Below are 16,632 nucleotides of genomic sequence, written 5' to 3' on the forward strand. Positions count from 1 at the left end.
ACCGGCTTGAACACAGGGTCACTCACTGACTTAAGCATGGAATCATCGACATGATCCTATCGTGGCTGGCTTCAGCCCAAAGGTCATTGGCTTGAAGCCTAAGGTCACTGGCTTGAGCCCAAGGTCACTGGCTTAAACAAGGGGTCACTGGCTTGGCTTGAGCCACCTCCTCCCGCAGTCCAGGCACATATGAGAAACAATCAATGAACAACTAAAGAACTGCAACAAGTTGATGTTTCTTATTCCTCTCCCTTCTTCTCTTTCTCTCTCTAAAAAAATAAATAAATGAGAGAGAGAGAGAGTTACCTAATGGCGAGAAAAGATTTTGTTTCTCTATTCTTTTATTTCCTTCTGGTAATCACAAGTCTTAACTAGCCTTTGAGGTGCCTTTATGCCAACTAGAAAAAATTTCTCTCTGCTGATTCCCAACCCCTAAAATAATGAATTGAAGAGAGAGAGAGAGAGGGAGAGAGAAACACCTTTTGGGTGATGCTTGCTCTGCAAGCACATGGCTTAGTCATTTCAGCTCCACCTAGCCCTGCTGGCCTGATTAACCAGGTACACATACTGTATAACTATGTATAGTAGCCCTGATTTGTCACTTCCCAAAGATTAAGCACAGACTTATCTTATATATATCTGCCTGCAAAGGTTGTGGGTAGGATGTTAGGAAGCAAAGCACAGAAGAGGAGCCAGAGACAGTGTACTCAGTCTAGGCTGCTCTACATGTTCCCCAACACCAAACCAATGTTCCTCACTGCATGTGGGAGGCCACCAGGGGTGCCAGGTTTAGCTCTGGTGGCAGAGCTCTTCTGGGGAGCTGCCTTCCAGGGATCCTTATACAGTGAGGCCTTTTGCTCTTCAAAATGACCCAACTGGACAATCCAGAAACGGGCTCCCTTGATCCTGCACTACACTGATCAGAATGCATTAATATTGAGTTCTACACTCTGGATACATACTCACACAGAACCTGGCACATAATAGGTCTTTGATACGTATTTGCTGAACAAGTGAGTGTTGAATGAGATGGCTGTCATGAGAAAGCCTTCCCATACCTCTGTACCTTGTGAAAAAGGTCCTCTTTCCTCTTGGAATGGTTAATCTAGGACCATGCAGTTGGACAAGGCCAGGCAGGCTGGTACCTCCTACCAAAGGATAAGAAACCAGGCCATCATCCAGCATCCTGCTGACTCAGCTGAATTTCACCAACTTTCCAAAAGCTTCAGAAACTTTCCTGAGGCGACTGACCAATAGTGTCCTTTTCTTTGGACCCAGGGTCATTATCTGTAGTAGCTGGGAGCACTGGGTAAGGTCATTTCTCTACCAGCATCTTCCATGCCATCTTTGGTCTGAGCCAGAGCTTAAGACACAGGCTCTCTGACCACCCCATACCAGACACCAGTCCCCAAAGCCTGATTACTGCCATTCTGATTTCAGACAATAAGGGGAAATGGGCTCATGCCATTGGCATGGGCCCAGGATGCCAGTGCTGCTGGCATAGTCACATTTTTTTTCAAGCTGTTGTCAAGGCACTGTGGATAATAGGCAATTTCATCAGCAGTGAATTGAACAGACTTGCCTCAGCCAGAACTTTTCCTGCTAAGGGGCAGAGGAGGATCAGCTGCCAGCATGGGGAAGGGGCATGAATTTGTCTTAGGCTTAAATTTCTCCAAGCAGCCTCTAAAATGGGAGTAATAACTGCATTCCATTTCCCCATCCTTTAGGCTGGAAGCCAGACTCTGTGTGTCTAGAGTAGGAAGGAGGTCTTCTATGGAGTAGAAGAAAATGACCTCTGATGATTCAGTCCTGGGCCCTGGCAAAATGTCTTGGACTCCAGGTGAAGGACAATGCCTTGTCCTCCTGGAAGCCACTGTTAGGTAGTGTAAAGCCAGTAGCCGCAGCCACCATCACAGCTGCCTGGCCGGTGCAGGTTTGCATTTGATTTGGACAGACGGTAATGAAACAACGGAGCCAAGAACTGGTGGGTCATTAGCTTTAATTTTAGCTTGCACCCAGATAGTGAGAAAATACACACAGTGGGAAAACACTTCCCTTTCCATTCAGGGCTCCCAAAGCCACTGACTCATCCGTGTATTCCTAGAATCAAAAACCACACCAGGCTGACCAGGCGGTGGCGCAGTGGATAGAGCGTCAGACTGGGATGCGGAAGACCCAGGTTCGAGACCCCGAGGTCGCCAGCTTGAGCGTGGGCTCATCTGGTTTGAGCAAAAATTCACCAGCTTGGACCCAAGGTCGCTGGCTCAAGCAAGGGGTTACTCAGTCCGCTGAAGGCCCACGGTCAAGGCACATATGAGAAAGCAATCAATGAACAACTAAGGTGTCGCAATGCGCAATGAAAAACTAATGATTGATGCTTCTCATCTCTTCGTTCCTATCTGTCTGTCCCTGTCTATCCCTCACTCTGACTCTCTCTCTGTCTCTGTAAAAAAAAAAAAAACAACAAAAAACAAAAAACACACACCAGCCTTATTCACCTCTGTTCTCCATCTCCTTCTCTCTGCACAAATTGGCTTCTTCTTCAGCACTCCACATCTTGGCTGCCTCTCCTCTAAATGCTGAAGGCAGGATCTGAGAGAGAGAACCCCTGGTTTGCCCTATCCTACAGTGTAGAAATCAAAGCCTTTAAGCCAATTTACAAATAAGGAAGTCTCTGATACAAAGCCACTTATCTGAGGCATAAATGGGATTCCCCATAAGAGTGTACCACCTCACATCATGCAACAGTCAAGGGTGTGGGGACAAGCTTAGTTTTGAGAAGATCTTAGTATTAGAAGGATGTTGAAAATATCTTAGTATTAAAAGGTTGGAAAAAGCTTAGTCTTAAAATTAAGCCGCCTGAACAGGCGGTAGTGCAGTGGATAGAGCGTCGAACTGGGATGCCCAAGGACCCAGGTTCGAGACTCCGAGGTCGCCAGCTTGAGCACAGGCTCATCTGGCTTGAGCAAAAAGCTCACCAGCTTGGACCCAAGGTCGCTGGCTCGAGCAAGGGGTTACTTGGTCTGCTGAAGGCCCACAGTCAAGGCACATATGAGAAAACAATCAAGAACAACTAAGGTGTCGCAACGAAAAACTGATGATTGACGCTTCTCATCTCTCTCTGTTCCTGTCTGTCTGTCCCTATCTATCCCTCTCTCTGACTGTCCCTGTAAAAAACAAACAAACAAACAACAAAAACAACAACTAAGCCTTAAGCCAGGGGTTCCCAAATTTTTTACACAGGGGGCCAGTTCACTGTCCCTCAGACCGTTGGAGGGCCAGACTATAAAAAAAACTATGAACAAATTCCTATGCACACTGCACATAACTTATTTTAAAGTAAAAAAACAAAATGAGAACAAATACAATATTTAAAATAAAGAACAAGTAAATTTAAATCAACAAACTGACCAGTATTTCAATGGGAACTATGCTCCTCTCACCGACCACCAATGAAAGAGGTGCCCCTTCCGGAAGTGCGGTGGGGGCCGGATAAATGGCCTCAGGGGGCCGCATGTGGCCTGCGGGCTGTAGTTTGGGGACCCCTGCCTTAAGCTATGGAGACCTTGCCAGCTTACAGCCTGTCTCCCTTACCCAAACTATGGAAGCCTGCCTTCACACAGGAACAGAACTGCTTACCATATTTCTCCATGTATAAGATACTCCCATATATAAGAAGCACCTTAATTTTGGGACCCAAAATTTGAAAAAAAAAAAATGTATTACATAAAGTTATTGAACTCATCATAAAATTCATACAACTCCTCATCTGTGCAAATGCAAGTGGGAAATGCAAGTAAAAAAACTACAACCACTGTATAAGACGCACCCAGTTTTTAGACCCCAACTTTTTCGAAAAAAAAATACGTCTTATACATGGAAAAATACGCTATTCCACTTCAGTGTTTCTAGCGACTCCTTCTAACCCATGCCGACACACCCATGTACCCAGTCCTTGAGTGCTGGCCACAGTCCAGCATCATGGGGATGTGGTCTGGGGCCCACACTGACAATTCCAGCTGCAGCTTCTGTATCTACCACTTAGGAATGAGCTCAGGTTAGCTTCTCTGCCCTCTTATCTATGATGTCTATATTTCCCTCTCGGTGTTGATTCATCATTCTTATTTTCACAGGCTTTGCTAAAAGGAATGTGCCTTTGTACTATGTTGGGAGCCTTCCACAATGCAGAAAAATTGATCCCTGCCCTGAAATATGTAAAACCAACTGTGTATGAGCACTTGCCACGTCAGGCATTGTGTTAAAAACTAAAAAAAAAACCAAAACAAAATAAAACCGACTTTACGAGCATGTTATCATTTAATCTTCCTAACAGTCTTTTGAGAGAGATACTGTGATCATATCTCATTTCTCAGAGGAGAAAACTGAAGCCTGGAGAGATTAAGTCACTAGCCGGAGGTCACATAACCGATAAGTGGTAAGCCAGTCAGTTTTCAAGCCCAGCTCATACTTTTGCTACCTTACAGTCCTCAGCTTAGCCCTACCTTTGAAGCACTCCTGTCCTGGAAACAGGCATGGATACAACCACACTTATGAGAAGATGGCCTGTAACAGTTGCTTGGGTTCCAGGCAGCATGCAGATTGTTACAGGTCATCGGTAATGTTGGGGGGTGAAGTGTTGGGTATACATGTCCACCTGAACTCCCCACACACACACCTCTCTTGGCTGGACTGCCCTAGTGCCGCACACCTCAGATCCAGGGGGTGGAACAGTATATGTGCATGGAAATTTGTGGGTAGAGAAGTTGCATCCAAAAAAGTCACCATTAAAATTATGCTCCACCATCCTATTCTCCTCAAACAGGGGTCTAAGTCTCCCAAGGAATGTGGTGGTGTGCCGGTAGACACAAAGGTTGCTGGTTCTATCACTGGTCATGGCCCATGCAGAAATGGATCAATGTTTCCCTCTCTCTCTCTCTCTCTTTCTCTCACTCTAAAATCAATAAATTAAAAAATTAAATTAATTCAGAAAAAAAAGCTATAGTTATGATATGGCCCATACTCCTGATGCATTTGCATTTTTCCCAAAGATTTGTGAGAGAAATAGTATGCAAATGTACATTAAGTATTTGCATGTAAAAATATAAAGAAGAATGCAGAAGCTACCTTCTTTGTAAAGAATACATATCACTTTAAAGACACTTGAGACTCTTATCTGCTACATCTGGCTACATTCCCATTCCTACCTACCCGGCATACAGGTTCACTGTCCTCTACCCCCAGACATACTTTGGTAGAAATGTGGGACACGCTCAGGATCTATCAGATGAGATAACTGGTAGTGCGGGCCCCAAGGGCAGGACATCTAGGACTGGCCTATTTCCATGGCTCTGGGCACAAGTGGGGGTCAGGAATTCTTCAGAGATAAGAGGCCTGACATGATGGGGTGTTGGAAGGTATGTCAGGAGGAGATGGGACCAGAGTTATCAGAGCCTCATACCCCCTTTCCACCTCATCCCAGGGTGGCCTGTTACACCCTTTGGCACAGGGTCAGTCTTGAGCACAGAGTAAGTGAGCCAGTTTCTCTGCAAACTGGAGATTTCTGCATCTGCAATGAGCAAGCAACGCCATGTGGGCTAAGATGAGCAATTCTCCCCAGAATCAGGACTCAGTTCTATTTTCAGCCCAGCCACTGACTTGCCTTATGATAGGGTACAAGACATTTCACCTCTTTGGGCTTCTTCTCTCAAATGAAGATGACTGAGTCTCCAGCCTCCCTCTGCAGCTCTGAGGATTAATGAGGTGGTGCTGGAAAAGCAGCTACAATATAAAAATTCTGAGTCCTAGCTGTACGAGTTTAACAAGTACAAATCAAGCAGCCCTATTTGCAGCTGGTCCACAGAAACTAATAAAGCTTGCACCAGAAGCCTGGAACTGGAAACTTGGGGGCCTGTTTTCTTATTTTTTAATTGAATGTATTGAGGTGACACTGCTTAACATAATGCTTAACATAACATATTTTTTTAAAATATCAATTGTTTTCAGTCAAAACCATTTTCTGGTGAGTTCCCCTCAAAAGGGATTTGCAAAATCTCCTCTCCCTTGAACCTGTCTTTTGAAATTGGGAAATGTGCCTGCTACCTCAGTGGAGAACCTTCATACTGGGGTGAACACAGTCAGATGGAACCAAGGCTTTTCTTGGCCTTTAGCCAATACCCTGACTTGTTTCTCTGACATCTGCCTTTCCTCGCCACATTCTCATCCTTCTTGCTAAAAGCAGTTATATTTGAAAGAGGCTGGAACTTCTAATACATATTTCTTTAAAATTTAAGTCCAGTTCTTAGGAAAGGGCTTTCAACTCCAAACTCTTAGCCAGTGTCCCTGTGACAGCTGGTGACAGAGTCCTATCTACTGTGCCCAGTGATTAGTTCCCTCGCATCACACTCAAATCCTAGCAGTTTGCCAAATTATGGCAACTCAGCCTTCCCAGGGCAGCAAGAGAAATGATTTTCAAAGATGTCCAGGGGAGAGGGCAGCTCAGCTCCCAGGATCATGGCAGAACATCCTAAAAATACAAAGTTGGCTTTGGTTCCCAACCTTTGGTTTTATTTCCTACCCCTTTCTCACCAGGATACTCTGGGTCCTCATATATTCCTCTGGCCTCTTAATACCCTACATGATGATAACCCTCTAGCCCCACCCTCTCTTCAAAATGACCTCTTCTAGGACTTTCGGCTAAGATCAAGTGCAAAATGACCTCTTCCTCTGGTTTCTTGCCTCAAGCAGAAACTGACTGATAATATGGCTATTATGTTAGGTTGTGAGTCATCTGATTGACAAATAAAGCAATTTGTGCTGTGCCTAAGGGTTTCCTGTGAGGTTAGATATAGTCATATCCAACACAGAATGCAATGAATCTGATCTTTTAATTGGTATGCATGCCATGTGACCTTGGTAACATGGCTGTTGGAAATCCCTTCTCTCGATTATGGCATTATGACACTGGAGAGTGTCCAAGCCACTGAAGTAATGTGTTCTCCTTGCCTTCTCTAGAACCCTAATTACTCAACTTTCAGCCTTCCCTCCCTACCTCATATAAATTTTAGGATAAATTTGCAACATGGGCAAGCTGTTTGCAGTTTTTTGGAAGTGACTAGAATTCTTGTTTCTTAGTATGATTTATAGTTCAAAAAATGATATATGACCATGGCAGGATTTTTTTTTTTTGTATTTTTCTGAAGTTGGAAATGGGGAGGCAGTCAGACAGACTCCCACATGCGCCCGACCGGGATCCACCCAGCATGCCCACCAGGGGGCGATGCTCTGCCCATCTGGGGCGTTGCTCTGTTGCGACCAAAGCCATTCTAGCGCCTGAGGCAGAGGCCATGGAGCCATCCTCAGCGCCCGGGCCAACTTTGCTCTAATGAAGCCTCGGCTGCGGGAGGGGAAGAGAGAGACAGAGAGGAAGGAGAGAGGGAGGGGTGGAGAAGCAGATGGGTGCTTCTCCTGTGTGCCCTGGCCGGGAATCAAACCTGGGACTCTTGCACACCAGGCTGACGCTCTACCACTGAGCCAACCCACCAGGGTGGCAGGATTCTTGGCCACCAAGGACAGAAGAATTGGTAGGAAAGTAAGAGCCAGGACAAGTATTCCTGCTTTTCCTAATCAGGCACCAAAAGAATGTACAATGCCTCTAGAGTTCTGAAATAATTCAAAGAACCAAGTAGAAAACACAAATTTCCCCCCTGCTAAACAATAGAAGAGACTCTGATTTCACTTGCAGTTTCTGCAGCCCTGAGCCCATACCAAACTATATCAAATCCTGCCGACTATGCCAGTTGAATGGCCAGGAGCCACCATCGTGGCCATTCACATGCAGGTTCCCATTGGATTCAGGCAGACGGTAAAGAAATGGCAGAGTTGGAGGATGGTGGGCCATTCTGTTTATTGGTGTCTCACCAAGACAGGCAAGTGTAAAGCCAGAAGGCAAGGCCAGAGCCACCATCAGAGCAGCCTGGTCCATGCAGGTTCGCCTTGGATTCAGACAGTCGGTAAAGAAACCATGGAGCCAAAAACTGGTGGGCCATACCCTTTAATCCTACCTTGCACCCGGCGGGCAAGTAAAAATACACACTGGGCTCCAAAACCCAGTCACACTCAGTGCTCACAAAGCCACTGACTTATCCGAGTTTCCTAGAATCAAAGGTTTCTAGCTCACCAACCTTATTCTCCTCAGTTCCCCATCTCCTTCCTTATCCCAGATACAAACTCTGTACAAACTGGCATCTCACTCAGCACTCCACCATCTTGGCTGCTTTTCCTGGCCTTCTCCACGTGGCCTCCTCCCGCTGCTGGCTCTATTCTCTCTGCTCTCTCATGCTAACCTCAGGAACCAAGAGCCCAAGCTCCCAATTCGTCCCCGTTTTATAGTGTAGCAATCCAAACTCTTAATCCAATATACAAAACAGGGAAGTCCCTAATACAAAGTCACTTCTCTAAGGCATGATTGGATTGTACCGCCCTACATCAAAAAGGGTAGGAAAGGCTTAATCCCAAAACCAAGCCCCAGGCTACAAGGATTCTGCCTGCCTTTAGCCCACCCCAACACACATTAATATCACCTGGGCGACGGCATCTTTAACAAAGTGAGCATAATACATTTTATCTGCCCAACAGCAAGCCACAAGAGAAGACAAGAGAAAAGCAGAAAGCCTGTTTTTCCTATGAAGGGCAAGGGATCAGGGAGGCCCCTGCAATGGTGATAGCAGGAACCAAGAGAGAGCAAGCTCCCTGTCTGCCCCCATTTTATAGTGTAGAAATCAAAACCTTTAATCCAATATACAAATAAGGAAGTCTCTGATACAAAGTCACTTATTTGAGGCATAATGGGATTTTTTCAAGAGAGTGCACCACCTCACATCATGCAATCAGTCAAGGGTGTGGGGAAAAGCTTAGTCTTAAAACTAAGCCTTAGGCTATAATGACCCTGCCTGCTTACAGCCTGTCCCCCACATCCAATACAAACTATAAACGAGCAAACATATATATTATATTTAAAAACTTATTTGACCAACACCATACTAGCCTGGCTCTATAACAGAGTTGCAAGCAGGAGCCCTACACCAGGATCCAGAAGACTTTAGTTCTACTTTCAGCTCTTCCACGAACTAGCTGTGTGACCTTGGGCATTTACTTCCCCTCTCTGAGTATCAGTTTCTGTTTTAAGATTTGACTTATTGACTTGTAGAGAGAGCGAAAGTGAAAGCGAGAAGCATCACTCATAGTTGCTTCTCTTGATTGTTTCTCGCATGTGCCTTGATCTGGGAAGGGGTTTCAAACCAGTGACTTCAGTGTTGTAGATCAACTCTCTACTCACTGTGCCATCACAGGTCAGGCTGAGTATCAGTTTCTTGATATGCAAAATGACAAAGTTGGACCAGACTGCCAATTAGCTTTTTTTAAGTACATTTTCTCTAAATTCTTTCATTTAAGGATTTTTTTTAAAACAAAGGCAGTACTTCTATCATCACCCAAATATTCTCATCAGTAATTAAACTGAGACAATTCACAAGCTCATAAAAGTTAAATACCAAACCAAACCACTAAACTCACTTGGCCCTGCCACTTTCATCTAATCCCAGTTTGTCTGGGGTGGAGTGGGGGCTGAAATCTCCCATCTCTTAAATCCTTAGATGATTCTAGCCTCTAGGACGCTAACTTTGTACAATAAAACTTACATTCATAGGAAGCCAACTGACGGAAACCCTAAGAGAGTAAAATGTTACCAAAGGGTCCAGCCAAATGATACATAAGGTAAAACAAGCAAACTTTGCTTTCTGAGATATATCTTCTAAAACAGGATTTGTTGTAAGATAGTTATGTTAATAAAACCATGACTTACCTATGTGTCCTTTGCTCTTTCAAAGGAATCCTACATTGAATCCTTTTCAAAAGCCATTAAGAGTCATCTCCTAATTAATCTTCAGTGTCAATCCAAATTTCAATTCAAATTCTTAAGCATTTAAAATGCATCCACTGCAGCTTTGGCCGGGTAGCTCAGATAGTTAGAGTGTAGTGCTAATACACCAAGGTTGTGGGTTCAATCCCGAGTCAGGGCACATACAAGAATCAACCAATGAATGCATAAATAAGTGGAACAACAAGTCTCTCTCTCTCTCTCTCTTCTCCTTCTCCTCTCTAAAATCAACTTTAGGCCTGACCTGTGGTGGCGCAGTGGATAAAGCGTCGACCTGGAAATGCTGAGGTTGCCGGTTCGAAACCCTGGGCTTGCCTGGTCAAGGCACATATGGGAGTTGATGCTTCCAGCTCCTCCCCCTGTCTCTCTCTCCTCTCTCTCTCTCTCTCTCTCTCTCTCTCTCTCTCTCCCCTCTCTCTCTCCTCTCTAAAAAAATGAATAAATAAAAAAAATAAAAAAATAAAAATAAAATAAAATCAACTTTAAAATGTTAAAGGCCCTGGCTGATTAGTTCAGTTGGTTGGAGCATCATCCCAAAATGGGAAGGTTTGGGCTTCATTCCTGGTCAGGGCACATATGGGAAGCAACCAATGATACATGACTAAATGGATAAAGAAATGAATGCTTCTCTCTCTCTCTTTCCTTTCCTCTCTCTGTCTCTCTAAAATCAATCAAAATAATAAAGTAAAATCAATCAATAAATAAAAAAGTAATTAAAGCACATCCACTTCAAACCTGAATCTATGCTAGGGACTAAGAGATGCATAGTCTCTGCCCTCAAAGAGCTTGCATGCTTACTGAAAACAGAAAACATGAGTTTGAGAGTCAAGGGCCCAATGGAAAGGACAATTCTTAAGAGCTGGTGAGCTGGTCACAAGCAGTCTTTACAGATGTGATGTGTTTTGTGGTGGCTTTTTTTTTAGAGGTGATTATTTCTTTTTTTATTTTATTTTATTCATTCATTTTAGAGAGGAGAGAGAGAGGGAGAGAGAGAGAGAGAGGAAGATAGAGAGGAGGAGCAGGAAGCATCAACTCCCATATGTGCCTTGACCAGGCAAGCTCAGGATTTCGAACCAGCAACCTCAGCATTTCCAGGTCGACACTTTATCCACTGAGCCACCACAGGTCAGGCTGTGGTGGCTTTTGAAAACCCTCTGGAACACTTACAAAAGTGAACACCCACCTGACATTATTTTTACACTGAACTCCTATTGGCTGAAAAAGTGAAAGCGGGAATATGACCAATGAGAACAGAGGGAAAACTCAGACATAAGCAGGAGAGACTACAAAGAGAAAATGTCTTGAGAGAAAACCAGGAGCAGGAAAAGTTGCTTGATGGTGACAAGGAGGCCCAGCTAGTCCAAGGTGATGCTAGAAGAAGCCTACTGCACTAGGATTGAAGTGGCAGGCTCAGCAAAGGGAGATATTGTGTCAATTTCTTTCTAGAGCCACAGTGTGGGAAGAGAGAAGGAGGACTTCTTTCTCTCTGTTGTTATAATAATCATCTAGAAGTCTAAAAAGCTTTTTGAGGAAAAGGGACACGGCTTATTCACTTCTGTAATCTGAAGTCTGAGCATTATACTTTGCCCATAGCTGCTTCCCAAGAAATATCTATAAAACAAATGACTGATTGAACAAATAGATGAATTTAGACTGTCCTATAATGTCCAGGATTTCAGAGGGAAGCAAAACCAAACCTTTTCTATAGAGCAGGGGGGTGGAAGGAGCCCTTACAATGGGGAGGGTGTTTACAAAATTCTCCCAGTGTCTGACCAGGTGGTGGCGCAGTGGATAAAGCATCGAACTGGGATGCGGAAGACCCAGGTTCGAGACCCCGAGGGCGCCAGCTTGAGCGTGGGCTCATCTGGTTTGAGCAAAGCTCACCAGCTTGAACCCAAGGTCATTAGCTTGAGCAAAGGGTTACTCGGTCTGCTGTAGCCCCCTGGTCTAGGCACATATGAGAAAGCAATCAATGAACAACGAAGGTACCGCAACAAAGTACTGATGCTTCTCATCTCTCTCTCTTCCCGTCTGTCTGTCCTTGTTTGTTCTTCTCTCTGTCTCTGTCACACACAAAAAAAAATTCTCCCAGTGGCCCTGAGCTTTGGAGGTAATTGGAAACATGAAATATAGGCAAGAGGGCATTCTTCAGCCTTTTCTAGAACAAAATAAGTTGTGCTCTTCCCACTCCCATTCTCTTCAGTTTAGGAAGTCAATCTCCCCTTATCAGGACTCTAGTCTTCACCCTCAGCATCCTGAAACTGGCATCCAGAGCTCTCCAAAATCTGATTTTGTATGAGTTAAGGTCAACCAGAGTAGTAGATATATATTAAGAGATTTATTTATAAGGAATTGGCTTACCTCATTGTTGGGGCTGGATAGGCAATTCTGAAATCCATGGGACAGGCCATCAAGAAGGGCAGGCTGGAATTATCTAGCAATCGCTGAAATTGCAGTCCTTAAGTGGAATTCCTTTTTCCCCAGGGAAACATGAGTTCAGCCCATAAGACCTTCCAAATGATTGAATCAGACTCACCCAAATTGTCTAGGAAAAATCTCCTCTACATAAAGGCCACTATTATGTTAATCCCATCTACAAAATACTCTCACAGCAATGCCTCGATTAATGTTTGATTTAATATCTGGGACCACAGCCTAGCTAAGTTGACACATAAAATTGACTATCACAGCCTGACCAGGCAGTGGCACAGTGGATAGAGCATCGGACTGGGATGCAGAGGACCCAGGTTCGAGACCACGAGGTCGCCAGCTTGAGTGCGGGCTCATCTGGTTTGAGCAAAACCCACCAGCTTGAACCCAAGGTCGCTGGCTCCAGCAAGGGGTTACTCGGTCTGCTGAAGGCCCGCGGTCTAGGCACATGTGAGAAAGCAATCAATGAGCCACTAAGGTGTTGCAACACGCAATGAAAAACTAATGATTGATGCTTTTCATCTCTCTCCGTTCCTGTCTGTCTGTCCCTGTCTATCCCTCTCTCTGACTCACTCTCTGTCTCTGTAAATAAATAAATAAATAAATAAAATTAAAAAATGAAAGGCTTATGGTAAAAGGCAAAAAAATTTTTTTTTAAATTGACTATCACAGGCTTCTTCTAGTTGTCTGTTTTTTCTGAGCTATCAACATACCTTTCCTCACCTCTCTTTCCCCTACATTCACCTGCCCAGGGTCCTTCATTAAAATTCTTCTCTCAGATTTCTATCCCCAAGTTGCAATCCTTGGTCTTACATGGCCCAATTCCTATAGGATTCTTCCAAATCCTTTCAATTTGATTGTATTTCTCATGCCCGCATACTTAACCTTATTTCTGTATGTCTCTGTTTTGTCTGCTATGGCTGAACGATTGTGTATTATTCATCCCTGATGTGCCCACTCTCCAGACGCCCTGGCATATAACAAGATCTGTGCACATTTCTTTTGAATTATATCAAACTTACAGAACCTGACACCATTTTTTTCTTCAGAGACAGAGAGTCAGAGAGAGGGATAGACAGGGACAGACAGACAGGAACAGAGAGAGATGAGAAGCATCAATCATCAGTTTTTCGTTGCAATACCTTAGTTGTTCATTGATTGCTTTCTCATATGTGCCTTGACCATGGGCCTTCAGCAGACTGAGTAATCCCTTGCTTGAGCCAGCGACCTTGGGTCCAAGCTGGCTCAAGCTTTGCTCAAACCAGATGAGCCCACACTCAAGCTGGCGACCTCGGAGTCTCAAATCTGGGTCCTCTGCATCCCAGTCCGACGTTCTATCCACTGTGCCACCGCCTGGTCAGGCGTAACACCATTTTCATATAAGCCACACTCCTTTCAGACTCTCAACTCTTAAGATCCTTATGCACACCCCATACACATTATTCCTTTTCTGATAGTCTAATTTGTCCACATTCATACATCCTTAAACGTCTGAGGACAATTTTTTTCTAAATTATTTTAATTCAAGTTTCCTTTAAACTCTCTACCCAGGACAACCTTACTGTAGTTATTGCCTAAGACCCACCTACCACTGAAGTGTAAGCTCCTCCACCATGCCCTGACATACATTACCTTTCTAGAAAGAAAAAAGGAACAAGGATAACAGGATTGTTTGTGCACACATTTTGGAATTTGTGGATCAGATTACCTAGTGTTTGCCTTAAGGGAATGTTTAGTTTTAATATAATAGATTGATTATTAGACAATTTAATAGGTAATTCCTTTCTCTTCTTCGGGTCTTTGTTTACATGTTACCTTCCCAGATAGGCCTTCTCTGATCACCCTACTTAAAATTTTACTCCTGTCCCTGGTTAGTTAGTTCAGTCAGTTAGAACATTGTCCTGAAACACCAAAGTTGAAGGCTTGATCCCAGTCAGCGCTCATATAGGAAGCGACCAATGAACGCAGAACTAAGTGGAAAAATTAATGAATGCTTCCTTCTCTCTCTCTGTCTCTCTAAAATCAATAAATAAAATTATACACACACACACACACACACACAAATTACACTCCCCCTTCCTTCCACCACCATCCTGGTACATTATCTCACTTCCTTGGCTGATTTTCCTCCACAACATTCATCACCATTTGACACATTACATATTATTTATGTGTTTGTTGTTTGAGACTGTAAACTCCATGAATGCAGGGTTATTTTTTGTTATTGTCTTTAAATTTTTTATTTTTAATTGATTTATTGGGGTGACACTGGTTAACAAAATCATACAGGTTTTAGGTGCACTATTCTGCATCACATCTCTGTGCACCATATTGTGTGTTCGCCCCAGCAAGTTAAGGCTCCATCCATCACCATTTACCCCCCATACCCTCCTCCTTCTCCCCCTGCCCTGCAATCTCCACACTGCTATCTGTGTCCATAAGTTTCTCTCTCTCTCTTTTTTCTCAGTCCCTCCACTCTGAGAGCAGGGTTTTTATGATTGTTTGCTGTTGTATTTTCCGTGCCCAGAACAGGACTTGGCACATAAAAAGTATTCAATAAATATTTACTGAATGAACTAATTCCTTGGGGGCAACACAGTTCCTCAGTGTCCAGCACATTGCCTTGTATGTAGTAAAGCACTCAGTAAATATTTGATGAATGAACTTATGATAGAAGAGTACTGGTATTCTTTCTTCCTTGTAATTTATTTTCAAGTTCTGCTATGTACCTGGGCCTGCATTGAATTTCTGAATTCATAGAAGTATGACATAAGGTCAATAGAGAGTTCCTGCATTAACACCACTGAAAATGGCAGTACGAGAAAGATAGGATGCTGCTTTGAATATTTTCTTCCTTTGTCACTTACTTGGACAAATCCTTTCCCATCTCTGGGTCTCAGTTTCACTGTATGTAAAATGAAGCTAGTAGACTCTAGATGATTTCTGAAGTCCCTTCTATTTTTTGGTGGGTGCATGACAAAAGATGCTTATTTAGGTTTGATCCCTTGATACATCCTTATGTATAAAAATATATAATCTAAAGTCAGGAAAGTAATAATTAGGTTGGTGTCACCTCCCCTCCTTCTCTTTGGCACAGTTTTCCCAGTGGCCCCCTTCTCAGCTGCTCCCTTCAAAATTCTGGAGTGTGAGGGACAGGGGTCACTTCTTGGCATCTTCTTTCTGAGCTGACAAATCTGCCTTTTTCTGAGCAACCAAGATTGTGGTTCCCATAACTAAAATTGTATAATTCTGAAATCGCATGACTTTTTATTCTAAAATTCTAAAACTATTTTGCTTTTACTTCCAACCCATGGTTGGAATATACCTAGTGAAAAGGTGGTATAGGAATAAAAGCTCTCTTGATCATCATAAAAACAAAAAAGCATGATGTAAAAGGTCACATTAGCAATTTGCAGATGATGTTGCTGAGGCTTATGTGAGGCAGATAGGACCAAAACTAGATTTTCTGATTCGTTCAGGTCTCTTTACCCTAAGTCCCATAAATACACTATATTTTCTCTCTTTTCCAAGCAAACGTTAGGTAAATCAGACCTTTATTGTCCACGTATTTTGGAAAATCCATACTCCTTCACTTGCTTAAACATCGTTCCAGCGTTAGAAACAATAAACAGATTTCTCTTGCAGTGTGTGGTTTATTCAGTCATGTGCCCTGTCACTTTCTCCTGGAGGCTGCCTTCCAGGCAAAGGCGACACTGCCGCAATTGCAAAGGGCAAACAAACCCTTTGGATACGCATGTGCTAGGGGTATCTCTCTGTAATGGAAACGTGTTTTAATTCGGCCCCGTTCTTATACAGAGATAAAAACTATTCATGTTCAGAAACATGCAAATTCATGTTCAGAAATCTCTCCTTCATTCTGACAAACTGCAGTTGGCATCGTGATTAAACGGATTTCTGAAAAGAAACTGTAAACCAGAGTCAGACTTACTTTCTGGTGTTGAAAGGAAAAGAAAAAAACAAAACAAAACCGTGGCCGATTTCCCGCTTGCAGAACAATCTGCCTTATACGTCACATGCATCCCCCTCAAGCCCCAGTCAGGCGCGAAACGTTTCGGCGCTCTTCAGCTAGCTTTCCCCCAACTGCCTAGCTACAGAGGGAGGGGCTATTTCTTAGCCTCGCCCCTTTCATGGCCTCCAGCTAATATTTGAGAGAGGTTGTGTGGGCGGAGCTTCCTCGAGGACACGCCCCTCTCTGCACCTCAGCTAATCGGTGCAAGGGGGTGTGGCCTTCCTTGTTGGCCCCGCCT

The 16,632-nt window shown here is 43.8% G+C and overlaps 1 long non-coding RNA gene across 2 annotated transcripts in view; it reads right to left on the reverse strand.

Moving 5' to 3' along the window:
- Positions 1 to 11,947: 11,947 nt before the first annotated feature.
- LOC136385321 (uncharacterized) overlaps positions 11,948 to 16,632 on the reverse strand; it is a 69,845-nt gene continuing 65,160 nt past the window's right edge. For both annotated transcript variants that reach the window (XR_010747802.1, XR_010747805.1), the window contains 2 exons: positions 12,296 to 12,444; positions 11,948 to 11,991 (listed from right to left, as the gene is read on the reverse strand). This is a non-coding gene — a long non-coding RNA (uncharacterized lncRNA). The remainder of the gene's footprint in view (positions 11,992 to 12,295; positions 12,445 to 16,632) is intronic.

The sequence above is a fragment of the Saccopteryx leptura genome, chromosome X (assembly GCF_036850995.1).
Source record: "Saccopteryx leptura isolate mSacLep1 chromosome X, mSacLep1_pri_phased_curated, whole genome shotgun sequence".
NCBI lineage: Eukaryota > Metazoa > Chordata > Mammalia > Chiroptera > Emballonuridae > Saccopteryx > Saccopteryx leptura.